The 19,097-nt window shown below is 33.8% G+C and overlaps 1 protein-coding gene across 2 annotated transcripts in view; it reads right to left on the minus strand.

The window, feature by feature from the left end:
- The window catches only part of LOC126739283 (LIM/homeobox protein Awh), a 98,883-nt gene that overhangs the window by 35,026 nt on the left and 44,760 nt on the right, over positions 1 to 19,097 (minus strand). The gene's annotated exons all lie outside the window — the stretch shown is intronic.

Below are 19,097 nucleotides of genomic sequence, written 5' to 3' on the forward strand. Positions count from 1 at the left end.
TCGATACGTTTATATGTAGCATAGCAGTAGACACTGCCTAAATCTGAAGTTAAGCAGCGGCTTCGGTTTCTCATCATTTTGCCAAAGAGAAAGTAAAATAAGAGAGACGCCTAATGAGCAGGTTTCGGACACCTTATTTTTGACACTCCACAGTTACTAGTTCCAATATCTAGAAAGGGCGGCGCCACTGGGACTGGGTGTTAACAGCTGATGTTGACATTGTCAGAATTGACAGTTATACCTGTCATTTTACTTTATGCATTGTGTCAGTTCTGTGAAGGCATTTGGCGTTATTGTTATTAGAGCTGAGTTGGAGTTAGCTCGACAATACTGTAAATTAAGTACATTTACGAAGATTTTATATTTATGTTTTAGATTCAACGAGAGAACGAATTGAGGTAAAGAGTTGTATTTTTCATAACCTACAAATTTTTATTAAATATAAAAACCAATAACTGCGGAGGCCTCGCGCAGAAGAAGAAGAATAGTGAATCAACAATTTTTTACTCCATTTTTGAATTCTGCATAGAATTTTAAGTAAATTTTGTATACTATGTCTTATACCTAATACTAACATTACTAATAAATTTGCAACTGTTGATTGTTGACACCTTGTCACCATTTAATCGCATGGAAACCGTATGTATTACTTTACGTAAATGTCAGTAAGTGTCAAGTGCAGTTGCAAAGTTTAAAAGTATGGCGCGTTTAACTGAAAAACAAAGAATTGAAATTTTGATGATGGTAGGATATGGTGATAAGACTCGAACACAGGCCGAAGTTTGCGATCTATTTAACAATAAGTACCCGGAGAGGCCTATTACAAGTTCGGTAGTAAGCAAAATTGAAAGGAAGTTTAGAGATTTTAATCATGTTAGAGACCAATATGACCTGGTCCGTCCCACGCTTCCAGAAAACAGGCAATTAGATATTTTACTCGATTTACAAGAAAATCCACATAAATCAACTCGACAAGTTGCTGCAGACCAGTCGGTTAGTAAATCACATGTGTTCTAAAGTATTTGCATAGGAATAAATGGCATCCATATAAAATTCACTTAATTCAGGAGCTTATTGAAAATGATCACATCCGCAGATTAGAGTTTTATGAAATAATGATGAATAAATGTAATGCAAACCCACAATTTTTAAGTAAGATTGTTTTTTCCGACGAGGCAAGTTTTTTTTTAAATGGTTCTGTAAATAGCCAAATTTTCGTTATTGGGCACCAGAAAATCTACACTGGAGTATGGAAAGTCACACACAATTTCCCAAGAAGTTAAACGTATGGGCAGGTATTGTGCGCACGTCAATCGTGGGTGAATTTATTGAGAGCGTACTTACCTCGGAAAAATATTTAGAGTTGCTTCAAAAGCAGATAGTACCTAGTTTAATTGTACTTTATCCAAAAGGTTAAAAACCCATTTATATCGGCAGATTCTACAGGATGGCGCCCCCTCTCACTATTCGCGAACAGTACGAGATTACCTTACCAACATTTTCCCAAATAGATGGATTGGAAGGAGAGGTTTTATTGAATGGCCTGCAAGGTCGCCAGATTTAACCCCACTGGATTTTTATCTGTGGGGTTATCTAAAGTTTATTTGGATAAACTTGAAAGTTTAGAAGAATTAATAAATAGAATTAGATCCGAAATACAACAAATCCGGCCTCAAACAATAAGTAAAGTATTACGAGAATTTGAATATCGTCTTGGTTACTGTCAGGAAATTAATGGTCAACAATTTGAACATTTATTTTAATTTTTCTCTTTTGTTTTTTTTATAAACTGTTCCAAAATTTTATGGTTATTTATAAAAAATTTTATCGCAAATTTCTTAATAAATATTGAGGTTAGGTATAGAACATGGTATACAAAATATACTTAAAATTTTATACAGAATTAAAAAATAAAATAAAAAATGGGTGTTTCTATTTTAAAAAATTAAGTTAATAGTCGTAGCTCATATTTGGTTCACCCTGTATACATGAATTCATCATCAAAAAAATCGCAAACCTGTCAAGTTTTTAGATATGTTTTTAAGAGTTGTTTAACACATTGTAAAGGGTGGGCCATCTATTGGTCTCATTTTGATTAGATTATTAAATAGACAAAAGTTGATTTTTTTTCAACGAATTTCGCTTTATTTGATACAGTGTTTCTTCCGATTAACTATGGAAAATGATTTTATTCAAATGTTGGCCACGGCTGGCTCGGCAGTAGGTCATCCTGGAACACCAATTTTCAAGCACTTTGTCCACTGTTTCCTGGTCAATTTGGGCAATTGCGGCACGAATATTCTGTTTCAAGTGATCTATTGTCTGGGACTTGTTGGCATAAACTGCACTCTTTAATGCACCCCACAGAAAAAAGTCTAGCGGCGTCAAATCGCAGCTGCGAGCAGGCCAATGGACATCGCCGAAACGGCTAATCATATGGTTGTTAAATCTTGTGCGAAGAAGGTTGATGCTACGCCCGGCGGTATGACAAGTTGCGCCATCTTGTTGAAACCATAATTCGTCGAGATCCATATCTTCCAATTCTTGCCACAAGAAGTCAGTTATCATGTTGCGATAATGTTCACCATCAACTGTCACGGCGCGACCTTCCGCATTTTCGAAAAAGAAAGGACCAATCACGCCACCACTCGAAAATCCACAACACACAATGACTCGCGCTGGATCCATTGGCTTCTGTACGACGACGTGTGGATTGTCCGTTCCCCAAATTCTGCAATTTTGTTTGTTAACGTAGCCGCCGAGGTAAAAATTTGCTTCGTCAGAAAAGATGATTTTTCGTGCGAACTTTGGGTCATCGTTCAACTCACTCTGCGAAGCGTAAACGTTGTGGAAGGCGTTTCGGTTTCAATTCCTAAATGAGTTGGATTTTGTACGCAAACATACCGAGGTCTTTGTGCAAAATCCGCCTCAGATTGGTTCGTGAAATAGCCACTTATTGACTTCTGCGCCGGGTCGATGTTCTGGGGTTTTGACGAACACTTTCGGTTACCGCAGCGATTGCTTTAGCTGTACGCACCGGACGTGTATGCGGCACACGTCTGGCATCGTCCAGCATCCCAGTTTTATGAACTTTATGCACCAATTTTCCAATAGCACGCGCGGTGGGCGCTTCATTTCTTCTAAATTTTGTACGCAATTTTCGCACTGTTTCACTCATAAGAAACCGACATTCAAAATAAGTTTCCAGTATTTCAAAGCGTTGTTCTAAAGAAAACCGATTTATATTTGTTCAGCGGAAGGTTATAACTAACCTATAATGAACAACATATGGTGCTAAAGTTAACAGCGCCACTATCGACAGGCTGTCAAAATGGGACCAATAGATGGCCCACCCTTTATAAGTTGGAATAAACACGTTATTTTATAGCAATAATAAATAATTTTTACCAATACACACATTTTATCAATACACATTTTTGAAAGCATCTAATAGAGTATGCACTAGCACGTACTTGCGTCGGCTTCATTGAGCCTCCGGAAAACCATATACATTTTTAAATTTGAGGTGATCTGATTGCAAATATAATTTCTGTTTCAAAATTGTTTTTTTTTTATTATTAAATTTAAAATAAGTCCAGATCATTTGAATGTAATGTTCTTTAAATATTAAGTATTTACTTAAGATTACAAAGAGTGGCGCGAGGATATATTTGTCAAATATTCGATTTTTTCGATTACCACTCTGTATATTTTTTCTTAAGAATCCTATAGTGCCATTATCACGTATCTTAATTAGATCTGAAAGTAACGAAAGCTCGCTCACTCGTTCGCTCGCACATATCCGATCGGAAACACCTCGCGGAGAAAAAAAAAAGAGAAAAACAAAAAGGAGCACGCGTGTGGCGTAATTGGCCCCACATAATAAAATTATCGGCGTCTCGCGGGGCATACGCGGGGGTCCGTGTCCGACGATCAATGGCGGCCCCCGCTGAAACAAAAGAGCGCCACGCGGGGCGTCCCCCGGGTGATGTATCGATCTTCCGAGTAGATATCGGCTATCTCGATCCATTAAGACGTTTTTTGTAATTAAAAGGTGTCAGAATCGCCCTGTGAAAGGACCACGCCGATGTGTTGGACGGGTGTGTTTTTTTTAAATTCTTACAAGAGTAATCTGTACCATTTAGGACGCGTTATATTGCTTTCTGTTAATTCCGAACCAAATATGACATTTTTGATTTTTTATAGATTAATTGGTTTGATCGAGATACTTAAAGAGCTTATTTCTGAAGTATTTGATGTTCCACATAAAACTGTCAGGGTAACTAAGCCAAAAACTCCTTGGTTGACCCCCCAATTCAAAACTAAAATGAATGAAAGAGACAAGGCTCACATAAACAATTATGGACTACTCTTAGTAATCTTAACGCTTATAATAGTAAGCAACAAAACGCTGAATTACCAAGTAGACTTGAAAATCCTGAATTATATAATAAATCAACATAAATTTTCTCAATATATATATGTTACAGACCATATATAAAAACAGACCGTATGTATATGGCCTAGGTCGTATGCATACATTCTAAATTAGGCAGACCGTATGTAAAAAATATGGTATTTCGTATACGGACCAGACCAAAGAAAAATACTTATAGATATTTTATTATTACTCTGTAACTTCTCAAAAATTTTCGATATTATCCTGAATCGGACGCTATTTAGTCACGCAAAAGAACTCATCTCTGTAGACCAGCATAGATTTTTTAGCGGGCGATCTTGTGTTACTAACTTATCCTGTCTGTCTAGCCACATCTGTGAATCACTTGATGTTAATACTCAAGTCGATGTTATTTATACCGACTTCCAAAAAGCCTTTGATCGGATAGATCACTATATTTTGCTGCATAAATTAACTTAGTATGGTTTTTCAGGGAGATTATTTAATTTATTTCATTCCTACTTGATTGGTAGATCTCAATATGTTGAATATGAGGGCTTTAAATCGAAACTTTTTAACGTAACGTCGGGTGTGCCACAGGGCTCGAACCTAGGTCTTGATTGACTTGATTGAGTCACTCACTTGTCATAGGCTAACTTTTGCCGATGACTTGAAGCTATATTTAAATGTATATGGTTTGGAGGATTGTGTTTTTCTTTAGAACTGTCTAAATACATTGGAGGTATGGTGCGCTGTTAACAGGTTAGGCTTGAATGCGGCTAAGTGTAGTGTGATCAGTTACTCTAGATCAAAAACACCCTTAAATTTTAATTACTTTATTAATGATACTATTTTGAGTAGATTAGAGCAAATTACTGATCTTGGTATAACCTTTGACTCTGAATTTACATTCGTTCCACACTTCAATAACATAGTCAAGTCAGCCCTGAGAAGGCTTGGGTTCATAATTAGAAGTTCTCAGAGTTTTACTTTGGAATCTACATTAAAACTGCTTTTCTGTAGCTTTGTGAGATCAAAACTGGAGTTTGGCTGCATTATATGGAACCCGCTCTATCAGAATCATGCTGGTCTCCTTGAATCTGTTCAGCGTAGATTTGCTAAGTTTTTGGCCTTCAGGCAGGATGTCATATATCCGGTAAGAGGGTTTGATCATCGGCAAATATTGGAACGCTTCAATCTACATCCATTACATCTCAGAAGAATGATCTTCTCTGTAAAATTCTTGCATGGGTTACTGAATGGATTCATTGATAGTCCTGTACTTCTTTCTGGTGTACGTTTCATGGTGCCTAGGCTTAATGCTAGACATCCCCTAACATTCTTTCTACCAAGGCCTCATACTAACATCCTGTTGAAATCGCCACTATATACAATATGCGCTATATTTAATCGGATCTGTCACATGTGCGATATAAATTTCTCTCCGGTTCATGTGATTATCGATATCTTGGTGGATCATTACTCTTGGGATTAGGGCTCATGTGTTTAAGTTATAGTTAGTAGGTATATTGCAGTAAATTTAATTTAATTTTGTTGAATATGTGATTATCTTGTTAAACTTTTATAATAGGGTTTTTATATCATATTAATAGTTATTTGTTCTAATTTTTTGGATAACTTTTGAGAATGTGACTTTACTTTTCTTTTTTTTTTCTTTTCTTTTCATTCTTTTAGGTTTGTTTGTGTGTGTTTTTTTTTAACTATATTCTTCATTGTTTTGCAACTGTTTCCTGTTATTGGGCAAGGTGTCTGTTGGAAATAAAGGCTTATTATTATTATTATTATTATTATTATTATTATTATTATTATTATTATGATTATTATTATTTATTAACCTATGTGCACGATGTCAAATGAAGCAAAAGAGAATCGTGTCAAAACCCATGATTTTCAACGATTTGAATTCCCGCTGCCAAGTAGATTTAATAGATTATCAATCCCGTGCTGATGGTAAATACAAATTTGTTCTTGTATAATATCAGGATCATTTGACAAAATTTGTCATTTTGCGACCACTCGAGACTAAACGTGCAGAAGAATTCGCTCCTTGTCGATATTTTTACCATTTTTGAGCCCCTGTGGTTTTGCAATCTGATAATGGTCGTGAATTTTGCAACCGGATTATTGAAGAATTAAAGACAATGTGGCCCGAACTAAAGCTTGTGCATGACAAACCACGCCACAGCAAGAGCCAAGGCAGCCTCGAACGTGCCAATCAAGATGTAGAGAACATGCTAACCACATGGATGTTGGAAAACAAAACAGAGCATTGGGGTCAAGGTTTAAGATTTATACAATTTATGAAGAATACTTCTTTACATTCTGGGATAAAAAGATCTCCATATAAAGCCATTTTCGGGGGCAAACCAAAAATTGGATTAAAAACTTCAAATATTGGATTAAATTCTATAAATAGTGTAACAACTGAAGAAGACTTGGAAAATGTGATAAATTTTATTCATGCTGATGCTGACAATGCACAAATCGAGCAATCGCATCAATCGGAGATAGAAATTGTTACAGAAACAGAACAGGTCATAGAAGAGCAGCTGGAAGGAGTATTAGCAGAAAATCATGATAATGGTCAAGAAATTTAATCCCGTGAACGAAGAAGGTTTCAATGTTGAAAAGCCATGTTCGGAAAATATTTGCAGTTTTTGTACTAGAAACAGAAACATAGCAATGGCAAGAAAAGCTACTCATGATCGCTTAGAACTACAGGCAAAACGAATAAAAGTAATATCAGATAGCACCCATCCGAAACCGAAAATCGGATCAACTGTAAGAATTCCCGTTCCAGACGTCGATCGAGGCAGAGGAGATTCTAGGTCAGTTTTAGCTGTAGTACTGGAAGCCACAGAAGATGGGTTTTACCGCTTGCGAACAAAAGAAGGAGTGATTTCAAAATACTATAGCCGTTCAAAGTTTAGTACGTGCCCTGGCAACATTTTGAAAATTGAAGAAGTTTCCAAAGACAGGGAAATACCTCTTAGATCAGTGGCTACTGCTCAATCGACAGGACATGGGAAAGGTTTTAAAAAATGTAATTGTAAGGGTAAATGTCAATCAAAGAAATGTGCTTGTCGAAAAGGTAATGTATTATGTAATTTTAAATGCCATAATAGCTTAAGTACAAACAAAAAATAAATGTGTTTAAATATCTTAGAAATATACATATGTATGGCGTAGATGCAGCTGGGCCGCCTATAAATAGATTAGACTTTTTACAAATGGACTAGACCGTTCATTAAAAGACAAGCCTTTTACACATATGGATTAATATCCTCAGTCCTTTTATATATGGTCTATTTTTCATAAACGGTCTGTAACATATACAACTAATGCTTGTGATAGTGATGGTGTTAGAATAATTTGTTATAAAAATTTGGTTTCTGTAAGGGTCTATCACTAACGTAAACGCCATCTACAATCGCTACTCTAGCAATAATAATAATGTCGTTTTCACTCCTTGTACGAGATTCTAACCACTAAAGTTTAGGTTTTTGCTTCTGCTGTAACGTATTTGACGACTCGACTGTCTTTCTTATGTTCCCTTTGAGTGGAAAATAAGCCATGATTTTTCTCTAATTTAAAGTTTTTAACTAGTTTTATAGTTTTTTTTGTGATTTTTCGGAATTATGGGTTGATTAATTATTTTACAAGCGTAAAAACATCCAATCATTGTGCAACTACACACAGCAGATGATAGGTACAGAGCACAGCACAGGGACATTTTTCAATTATGACCTAAGTATTTTCTAATAATTTTGGATGTATTATCATTTTCCAAGGTATAATTGCAGATTCAATCCAATTTTGGACATATCTATGTCACAGTTCTCAATATTTACAATTCAATTCTAATTCTTAGAACTCTATATTCCAAATTTCCTTGCCTTCATCTAGGTTAAGACATTTGTGCAAATATCCTTTATGCACATTAGTAATTGCTCAGACAGTCACAGAAATCATAGATTTTTTAAATTTCCCTCAAATCCATCCTTCCCAACATTTTTCTGGTTCCAATTTTAAGAACCCTGATAATCCTGTGAGACATGTGCTTACATGGAACGCTGTACCATGGTGACCACATAAAATTGAAATGCAAAATGAGCATAATTACTTAAAGGGCCCTTGTGCAAAAAAAGTCCTATTTGCAACCCAGTCCAAAAGTGTGTCTCAAGATATATTCAATGATGTTGCTCAAATTTAGAGACAACATCTTTTTTCAGTCAATAAAGAAGGTCTTAAGTTCATTTCAAGAATAAAAATCATGGTTGCAAATCTTACAAGGTCTAATTCACCAAATATCTCACTTGACACACCTTAACACTGTGAATCTAGATAGTATGCCAATATCCTCCAAATCTGATTTTTCCAGTTTAAAAACTACCAACACCGGCTATAGTGACAAATACTCTTTTCTTCTTGAGAATAAAAGGGGCTTAATCTGGTTTATTAGATTTCATGTTCCATATTTACCGGAGACAACCCCACTGGCATGTGACATGTTGTCCCTATTACGACTACGCAAAACCACTCAGTAGAAATTTGGCAATGATGCAAACTTTTAAAGTTGTATTTAGAAATTATTATTTTATTTATTTTTTTTTTAAATTAATATTTTGCTTTTATTGATTCACATTTAAAAAAAAAATAATAAAAAACATAATATTGTATTTATATAATTGTGTGCATTGTTATGTTATGTTAGGGATTAAGTTAAGTTTTTTATTAGAATTTATATATTGTTTTTATTTTACGTTAAAAAAAACTTGCCTATTAATTTGTACATATGTATTTGTGTTATATCTACTCATTATTAATTAATTTATTCATCATGATAGGATTAATTTATTTTAAGAAATAAGTACAATTTCTGTTTTTGTTATAAGAATTTATATTTTATTTTCTATCATATGTGGACATATATTATTTTGTTATGATTGTATAGATGGTTAACAAATATATTATATATATTTAATTTCTTTCATTTAGGTTTATTTGTATATATTTCTTATAATATTTTCAACACTTATGGAAATTATAAAAATGAATAAAACAAAAATATGCTTTATATCTGCCTATTCTATTTTATTCTTTATTCTGCCTATCCTATTCCATAGTCAATAGTCATACATAAAAAGTCTTATTAACATCATGCTTACAGTTAACAGTATTTAATTTAGAATGCATTGTAACTATGTTCAATTTGTTTCAATTCATCTTAAAACAAAATATTTAAAAGACAAATTAATCTTGTTTTTTTACTTAAAATTTGCTTCCATACCTATGGTGCTAATAATTATTGGTAAGTATACACATCTTCAAAGTCTAGAATTGTCGTAAATAAGCAATTTCTTGAGGACTAAATTTAAATCAAAAATATTCTAGATGATGTGTTAATTCTCGTAGAAAGTGATGAGGGATGTGTGATATGTAATATTAATATTTATCCTTCTTTCGCAACTGTTAAAATAAGAATATACTATCTTACTAAGAATATAAAAAATTACCAACTTAAATAAAATGTGGGCTATAAAATGGGAGATTTTTAAACTGATAAGCGTATTATTAATTTTAAAATAAAATAAACTTCTATTTAAATATATCTCTCATCACTCTTCAGTTACCGCATCAACTTCTGTAATTTTGCGAATGACTTCAAATTCAAATATCCTGTAATAGATCAAGTTTAAATTTGCCGCCACACGCCACCCAAGATGATCGCCCCCGCCATTGTCATCAACGCCAATAGAACTGTCAATGGAATTTCTGTCTGATCTTCCCGTCTATGATTATCATAATTTTCTACTATTTAAAAGTATTTTGTACTTAAAATACGAAACTTTTTATTTCTACAGCACCCAAAACTGCGTATAGCTCAACAGATGGCACTATGCTTAAGCAGTCTAGGCCTTTTATTAACCCCTACCTTAGCAACATTATAAATTCTTGTATTGAACAAAATTATTTTCCAGATAGCTGGAAAATTAGTATAGGCAAACCAATACCTGTATGAGCTAAAAGGAAGAATTCGAGCTCCAAACTCGATCCCAGAGCTTATTGTTGCAGTAGAAAAAGAGTGGCTTTACAATTATTAGACTTAATTAAATCTATGCCTAATCGTATGAGTGATGTTAGTAGGGCCAATTTCTATGCACGTAACTATTTATAATACTATAAAGCTGTACATCTGCCTTTTATAGTATCCTACAATTCAAAACAAGCAAATTTAAGTATGAATTTGACCCATCACTAGCCTTTTTGCTGCTTCCCGAAGATTGAAATTTATACATAATTAAGGACTTAATATTTTTATTTTATTTTAATGTAGTTTATATGCTGGAACTGCTAAATTATATTATTAAGTTTTTCTTCTACATGCGATTTTCAGCATAGTTTTTTTTTGTAATTTAGATTAAAATACGCTATTGGATGTTAAATTTGAGTAGCTGTGGGTTTGACTTCTCCTTCTTGGAATATAACTATAATCTTCCAATTTAGATATTAAGACACTCTTGATAAGCAATGGTTTACTTAGATTTAATTTGGCATTCTTGCAAATTTCTCAAAAACAGTAAAATTCTTCCAGATAATTCTTCATAAAAATAGTATGGATAACTTTTTGTGTCAAAGTAATTGTTCACGAGATATGGAGCATCAAAAATGGAAAATATATTGTTGTTGTAATTGTTTGTCACTTCATGAGTCGATTTTCAGCATGGAATTGATAAGAACACGGTGACTCTTTTGGCTGACAACTTTGACAGGTAAGTGTGACGCATTGTTCCCTCACCACTTAAAAAATTATGGTCTGTATTAAAGAAACAGTGGCTAAAATTAATTGGTTATTAGCAATTAAAGAATTGATGTTTTCGTTTTTTTCGTTTCTGTTTGACGAACTTTTTGATCCTTCAGACCTTGAGCCACTCTTTTCCCTCGAATAAACTGTTGTGCTTTTATTGGATATAAAATAAATAATGAAAATAATGTAAATTTGCATTGGTGAAGCCTTAAGCACCTTATTGCCAGAATTAACATTAAATTTTCTTTTCCTTCAATTAAAGTTTTCTTTAGTAAGTAACTTCCCTTTATTAATACTTTCCTATGCAATAATTGAAAATAATATAAAACATAATATAAAATTTCTAATAAGGGTACCATCAAGCAAATTGCTTGCCATTTGTAGGTCCTCAACCTTAACTAACAGTTCTTCTTGTTAATTTTCAGCTAATTGAATTTAATCTTCTTAATTTATAATAGAAATATACCATACCGCAATCCTGATTGTATAACCGAAAAAGGAATCTAATCCCACGTCCAAACAGTTGATTGTGGTGACATCACGTGTTCTCTTACTCGGGTTATAACCAGAATGGCAGAAACGCATTGGTAAATACCAACTGTAAATACAACTAAATTTCCAATGAAACTCTCAATAAGAAATACTTAAGAACTGGATAGTAGCATGCGTTGATGTCCTTTATAAGAAACATCAAGAATTTTGGAAATTGGTTTTTGATTAATTTTTGAGATTGGAAATTGTAAAAAATTATGTTAGATACTCAAAGTCAGTTTTTACAATAAAATAACTACTCATCTGTCAACCTGCAATTGTCGTTTTTGCGGCAAATGGTGCCACGCCCAAATAAAAAAAAATTGTAATTATAAATCGTTTAACCGCACCCACATCAAACTATTCGACACGGTTTAGTATAGAGTAAAAAGGGCAATTTTTAACGTGAGTATCTCGCACGTGGACAAGGTAGACTGTATATCATCTCGACTGCATTGTGACCACTTGGTTTACGGGCTACCACGGAAAGGTACAAGAAAAAGGAAGAAAAGCGAGAAATTTACCGACTTTATGCCGCATCAGACTGCCCACCGGTCGTTAAGGGGTCGTTTGGACGTTTTTGCGCCTTTTGTCGCAAAGTGATTTGTTACCACTCGGGGGTAAAGGGAGCTTTACAGTGGACCACGCGCCTCGTTTCTTTTGTTAAATGCGGGGCGCTCTTAAGGCATCTTTTGCTGTTTATTTGGGTTTTTGAAAGGCGTGAATTCATATAGTGGACAACGTGTTGATTTTTTTTCGTTCATTTAAAGTGATTTTTGATTTTCGTAGTTAATATCAGAAATAGTATGCTTTATATTTGGTGACCAATTGCTCTAAAATAAAAAGTTATCCTTAGTGTTTTTAGAGACAATTTTCCACGATTTAGTTTTATAGGCTTTCAGTCATAAATCTCACTGTTTTCGAAATATTTAGAAGAAAAGTACATGGAGTTACATAAAGTTTCCTGTAAAAAAACGTTTTTTATGTTTGATGCTCCATATCTCAATAACAGTTGCTCTGACAGAAAAAGTTATTCACTATGTTTTTATAGAAAATTTCCATAGCCACAATTTAGTTAAGTACACTTTGACTCATAAATCTCACTGTTATATATTTACAGGAAATCACACACTTGGAGTCACATAAAGTTGCATTTGATCTCGTGAATAATTGCTTATTTTATTTTTGCTGATTATATTCAAGAAGATCTTTGTGAAACCTGAAAAGTTTCTTAATCATTTAAATTAAGTTTAAAAATCAAATCCTTCTTCAAATCCCCAAGATCAAGGGCCCAAAGGTCAGCATAAAATAAGAGAAGTCGATATAAAAAAAGGTCAAAGGACAACATAGAACGACGTAGAAAAAGACAAAAATACCATACATGAAAATTTATGACTTGATATTAGAATGAACATATAGAGTATAAATGAAAAGTTTGCATACATTTGCTTTAATTGCTCAAATTTACCTATTCTGTCGCTTAATAAAGCTAAGAAAATCAACAGTAAAGTTGCCTCGTATGGTTTTTCTGCAGATAACACATCTACTTTCTCTATCTTGAAATTGCTTGATTTTAGAGTAGAGAAGAGTTTACTCAATTGACTTAACCATACTCTAAGACAAAATTATTTACCTATTTAGTTTTTTTTTATATGAATGAAGTATTATGCAGTTTCTCATGACTTTCCAGGACTTATCCCAGATAGAGAGTATGGACCAAACATTTTCTTTTCATGATGAAAACTGCTGGATGTACAGTTGAACATTAGACTACTGAATACACATATGTGACCAATGAATTGAATGTTAGTTGTATGTTCAGTATACAAGGTATTCCTGGGGATTTTTTTTTAGTTACAATTTAGATTTATACAGTTTAACTAATAAAACTCACTGTCTTGGAGACATTTACGAGAAAAGTATATGGAGTCACGTAAAACTGCCAGTAGAAAAAGAATTTTTCATGTTTGATGCTCCATATCTCGTGAATAGTTGCTCTGATAAAAAAGTCATTAATAGTGTTTTTATAGGACATTTTTTTGGCTACAATTTAGCCTAGTACACTTTGACTCATAAGTCGTATTGTTTTTGAAATATTTACAAGAAAATCATATGGTGTCAGATAAAATTGCTAATAAAAAAATAGGTCCTTTATCTTTGATGCTCCATATCTTGCGAACAGTTGCTCGGACAAAAAAAGTTGTTCATAGCGTTTTATAGAAAATTTTTTAGTTTAGTACACTTTTACTCATAAATCGAACAGCTATTGAAATATTTACAAGAAAATCACCTGAAGACATATAATAAAGTTGCCAGTAAAAAAAATGGGTTGCTTATCTTTGATGCTCTACAGGGTGTTTCAGAACTAGGGGATCAAACTTCTGGGGGTTGTTCAGTGCAACAGAAGAATCCATTTGAGTATAGGAACCCATGTCCGGAAATGAGTCACTACGCCACTACGGCCCTAAGACGCGTTAAAATTTATAAAAAACATTAATTACCTAAATAGGATCTGCTGCATTTATTTTTACCTTTTGTACATGATACCATAACAACAATTGTTTAAAATCAACGCTTATCAATGTCAATTCTCAATGTCATGTTTAAAAATTTTATAGCTTACAATTTTTAAACATTTTTTTAATAATTTTATAGCTTACAATTTTTAAACATTTATTGCTAATGGAAAACTTTACCAATCAAGAATTGGCGGATATGCATTTGGCATACGGAGCAACAAACTGCAATGCACGAGTAGCATCGCGGTTGTATCATGAACGTTATCCCGAACTACAGCATCCTGGATACAAAAAGTTTATTGCGGTTCATCGGCGGCTCGCTGAGACAGGCATGTTTAAGACCAAGATGCATGATACTGGTGTTGCTCGAACCGTAAGAACGGTCGAATTTGAAGAAGAGATGCTTCAGCGAGTTGCAGATGAACCATCAAATAGCACACGTGACGTCGCTAAGAATATGAATACGAGTAACGCTTCTGTCTGGCGGGTACTATACGAGCAACAACTCCATCCTTACCACTTCCAGAAAGTTCAAGGTATGACTGCAGCCGATTATCATCCTAGAGTTCAATTTTGTCGATGGCTTCTGGATCACATCATTGCACAACCAAATTTTTTACGATATGTTTTGTGGACCGATGAAGCCTCTTTCACAAGAGACGGTATTTTTAATAGTAGGAATAGCCATGTTTGGGACGAAGAAAATCCTTATGCAATTTTTCCAAGAAAACATTAGAATCGTTGGTCTGTCAACGTATGGGCAGGCATTGTTGACGATTATTTAATTGGGCCATACCTTCTACGGGAACGGTTAACAGGACCTATTTATCTGCGTTTCTTGAAGGAAGTTCTCTCAAAACTCCTTGAAAATGTTCCACTAAACGTGAGACAGCAAATGTGGTTTCAGCATGATGGAGCGCCGGCTCACTTTGCTGTACAAGTACGCGAGTATTTGGCTCAGCGGTTAGGCACCGTTGGATTGCCAGAGGTGGAGCAGTTTCTTAACCTCCTAGGTCACCCGATTTAACATCGCTCGATTTTTTCTTGTGGGGACATGTAAAGTCTTTAGTCTACGAAACTCCAGTAGAATCAGAGCTAGACTTAATTGGACGAATAACAGCAGCATTTTAACTTATAAATCGTGTTGTTTTTGAAATATTTACAAGGAAAGCATATTACATTCATATAATTGCCAGTAAAAAAAAACATTTTTTATGTTTAATGCTTCATATCTCGTGAACAATTGCTCTAACATAAAATGTTATTCATAGTGTTTTTATAGGAAATTTTCTTAGCTACAATTTAATTAGTATATTTTAAAAACTAAGTATATTTTGACTCTAAATCTAATTTTTTTGAAATATTTAGAAGAATATCTGGAGTCACCTAAAGTTGCCAGTAAAAAAAGTGTTTTTCGTGTTTGAGGCTTCATATCTCGCGAACAGTTGCTCTGACATAAAAAGTTATTTATAGTGTTTTTAAAGGAAATTTTCTTAGTTACAATTCAGTTTACCACAATTTGACTCATAAATTGTACTGTTTTTGAAATATATTCAGGAAAAGCGCATGAAGTCAGATAAAGTTGCCAGTACAAAATACGTTCTTTATCTTTGTTGCTCCATATCTCGTAAACAGTTGCCCGGATATCAAAAGTTGATTATAATGTCTTCATAGAATTTTTTTATCTACAATTTACTCTTTGGCTCATAAATCGTATTGTTTTTGACATATTTATAAGAAAACTACATGGAGTCACATAAAGCTGCGAGTGAAAAAAATATGTTGTTCATCTTTGGTGCTATATATCTCATAAACAGTTGCTCTGACAAAAAAGTTGTTCATACTGTTTTTACGATAAGTTTTCTTAACCACAATTTAGTTTTTTAAACTTAACCTCATAAATCTCACTTTTTTTTGGAATCTTTGCAAGAAAAACACAGAAAAACAAATGGTGTCACATAGAGTGTCCAGTAAAAAAATACGTTCTTCATCATTGATGCTCAGTGAACAGTTGCTCTGATACAAAAAGTTATTCATAGTGTTTTTCTTAAGCAGAATTTAGTTAATACGTTTAACAATCGTACACTATTTTTCGTCAGTTTAATGGAAACACGCATGCATATCTCCTCAATTATTGCGACCTTAAACAATTGCCGTTATTTTTGTTTCAAAAGGTGCCACCTCGCAACTATGGTTAACATAGTTGCGAGGTATGGTTAACATATTATAAAGATAATACTGTTCCATATATTATTATAGTTTGCTTTTATTGTTTCAGTTCCCTCAGACTGAAGAAGAGCGGAAAAATATTGCAAATGATTTCGAAATAAAATGGAATTTTTCCACACTGCGTTGGAGCTATGGATGGGAAACATATAACTATTATAATATCGATTATTATAGTTATATGTACGATCGCTAATTATCGATTCATATTGTGTGACTTTGGGACTAACGATAGGATTTCAGATGACGGTGTTTTGAAGAATAGCAAATTTTTCGAAAAACTTTCCAATAATCATCTTCCTATACCTCAAGCAGGTACAATTAGGAACTCAAACACAACTACGCCATATGTGTTTATGATGATGCTTTTCCTTTGAGAAAAGATATGATGAAACCTTGTAGGCAAGCTGACCTTATTTCACAGGCTCGGAGAATATAGAACTATCGCTTGTCGCGAGCGAGACGCATTGTCGAAAATTTATTTGGAATTTTGGTTGCAAGATTCCGAATATTTCACACGGCAATCAATGTGAAACCCAAAAACATTGAAGATATGGTAATGGCCTGCTGTGTCCTGCACAATTATTTAATAAAAACTCGACCCAGCTGTTATGCCCCTTCGGAATGTTTCGACAGCGAAAATGCACATGAAGGTACAACTACCTTAGGATATGAGGCAAATAATGTATATGTATATTGCTTAAACCTAAACAATCCAGGAGACATGGCTCGTGCGGCAAAAAAAGTGAGAGAAGATTTTATCAACTATTTTGCTAATGAAGGCCAAGTACCGTGGCAACTGAATTTCATTTAAAACTCTATAGGCATGTGTTGTGTGTTATTTAGTTAGATGCAAGAATTAATTGCAAAGAGTCTTTAAGTTTTTTATTTTCCTTTCTATAGGCACTTCTCAGGTTATTTATTTTTTTTGATCACAGCATCTTTTGTAGCATTCGGCTCAATCTCTTTTAATTTCTCTGCCAATCTTGCATATCCCGAATTTTTTTTTATTTCTGTCGTGGTATTCCTTGCACTTTGTTTGCCAAAGACAAGACTCGCTTTCATATATTTTAATAAAATCATCTACAAATTGACGGCTCATAGTTTTGTAATCACGCACGGTATTAATCTAGCAAAAACTAATCATATACTGATAAATTACCCTACGATACTACCACACATGCCGAGTTTGGCCTGTTCAGACAAGTCTGCGGAGTTATTAACGATGGTTTTTCGATCAGGATTTTGTGGACTGTACAGTCCGTCGGCAGCCTCAAGGTTTTCACCACAAACGTTGAGGAAAAACTCAAGGCTTGAGCTGCGCAGTCCAAACCTTGAGGAAAAACTGTATGTGTGTGGCTGCCTTAAAGTTCCCAGTACGTTGTTCATCCTTGATGCTTCATATCTCGCGAACAGTTACTTGATTGACAAAAAAAGTTAATGACTAATAGCTGATCTAAAATACTCAGATGCAACGTTGTCATTATTTAGTGTATTTTCAATTAACTTGATAAAAAAATTCGATACAGTTTTCACATAATGTTGCCACTGTTGGTATGAATTACGCATAACTATCGAAAAAAAAAACGTTTGCGTCAAATTGGAGGTCAATAAGAATTAATATTTTTTCAACCCACCGTTTTTTTTCCACGATTACTTATACATTATGTACCCATCTAAAACAGTATATAAACAGAGTATTCAAAAGCCGTGAAGAAAGAAGTATATATAATAAATGACCGGCAATATTTCCTCTCAAGTCTTCTTCTGCTGAGATGGTCCGAGGTGTAAAGTCATTATTTTCTTTGAAAATGTATGCAGGTGAGATTAGGAATGTTTACATTGAAAATATTTAGTCGAAAATATTTATTTACTCTTATTGAGTCGTCTATGGGGACGACTTTAAGTCCTCTCGAGGCTCACATTTGTTTAATTAAAATTTACTTTATATGCATGTCTTAAAAATAAGAAAATTTAAATGTTATAACCACTTATAATCCCATCCAAATAAGATTTGGCTCCATTTAAAATCTCCTTAAAGGACATTGTTCACACGAAAACACCTTTCTGGGCCCATTTATTATCCCACAAAGCACAAAGAGTCGAAAATCTGAATAGGAAACGTGAATGTTACCCACTTCAGCCCCTTGTATTAGAGTCAATATAATACAAATATCGGTTATTTTTCACAAATTCGTATGTCGAGAGAACGGGAGGGAGGGTTTGACTTTTATCGTCTGGTTTACGCTCCGACGAGCGCCAATTGACGGTTTTACATTGTTATGAATTGTCGGCTTATTTGCAGATTATGGAAAGAGAGATACTTTTTAATTCTAATAAATGTCTTTTATTAGAATACAACAAAAAATAATACAAAAATAATACATACATAATTTTAAACAGGAAAGTGCCATTAATGGTCTATCTACAGTAGCTATTCACACTTAACCACTAAAGAGCACTAATATTATAAACCTCTATTCCATATTAAATTCAAACTATAGAAAAAACAATAAAAATAAAGTCGATCTAGGTCTGTATTAGTTTTCATGAAATACAAACAAAAAACTAGCTAAAATAAAAACCACGTATA

Source organism: Anthonomus grandis, chromosome 8, assembly GCF_022605725.1.
Source record: "Anthonomus grandis grandis chromosome 8, icAntGran1.3, whole genome shotgun sequence".
Classification (NCBI taxonomy): domain Eukaryota; kingdom Metazoa; phylum Arthropoda; class Insecta; order Coleoptera; family Curculionidae; genus Anthonomus; species Anthonomus grandis.